This window comes from Oncorhynchus gorbuscha, linkage group LG06 (assembly GCF_021184085.1).
Source record: "Oncorhynchus gorbuscha isolate QuinsamMale2020 ecotype Even-year linkage group LG06, OgorEven_v1.0, whole genome shotgun sequence".
Lineage (NCBI taxonomy): Eukaryota > Metazoa > Chordata > Actinopteri > Salmoniformes > Salmonidae > Oncorhynchus > Oncorhynchus gorbuscha.
Window position 1 is genome coordinate 8,514,596 of NC_060178.1, and position 870 is coordinate 8,515,465.

At 45.7% G+C, this 870-nt stretch overlaps 1 non-coding gene across 1 annotated transcript; it reads left to right on the top strand.

Annotated features, from left to right (window-relative positions):
• The first annotated feature begins 435 nt into the window (after positions 1-435).
• Positions 436-515, top strand: trnat-ugu. The gene has a single exon. It is a non-coding gene; the product is annotated as a tRNA-Thr (tRNA).
• Positions 516-870: the final 355 nt, after the last annotated feature.

Sequence of the window (870 nt, forward strand, 5' to 3'; positions counted from 1 at the left end):
GGCTCTTATCACAGGGCCGAGGAGGCTCTTATCACAGGGCCGAGGAGGCTCTTATCACAGGGCCGAGGAGGCTCTTATCACAGGGCCGAGGAGGCTCTTATCACAGGGCCGAGGAGGCTCTTATCACAGGGCCGAGGAGGCTCTTATCACAGGGCTGAGGAGGCTCTTAGCCACAACGGTAAGGATTAACTGAGCTGGGCTTGGGTCATTAAGTCATCATTTCTAGGAACCCAAATGATTTGGGTGGATCCCATCCTCCTTATAAAAACGAGTTGTGTTTCCAGAATGTATCAAAATTGGTTGGCTTGTATTTATAACATGTATGATATGTTACAAATCATTTATAAACATTTATTAGCACTTACAAAAGGCTTGTCAGTGAATTACTATTTGTGTTTAACAAATCACTTTTTGCTGTCTTTCTACCTTTATTTTGTGGTCCTGTGTAGCTCAGTTGGTAGAGCATGGCGCTTGTAACGCCAGGGTAGTGGGTTCGATCCCCGGGACCACCCACACGTAGAATGTATGCACACATGACTGTAAGTCGCTTTGGATAAAAGCGTCTGCTAAATGGCATATATTATTATTATTATTATTATTTAACCAGGCAAGTCAGTTAAGAACAAATTCTTATTTTCAATGACGGCCTAGGAACAGTGGGTTAACTGCCTGTTCAGGGGCAGAACGACAGATTTGTACCTTGTCAGCTTGGGGATTTGAACATGCAACCTTCCGGTTACTAGTCCAACGCTCTAACCACTAGGCTACCTGCCACCTCTACACTCTAACCACTAGGCTACCCTGCCACCTCTACACTCTAACCACTAGGCTACCCTGCCACCTCTACACTCTAACCACTAGGCTACCCTG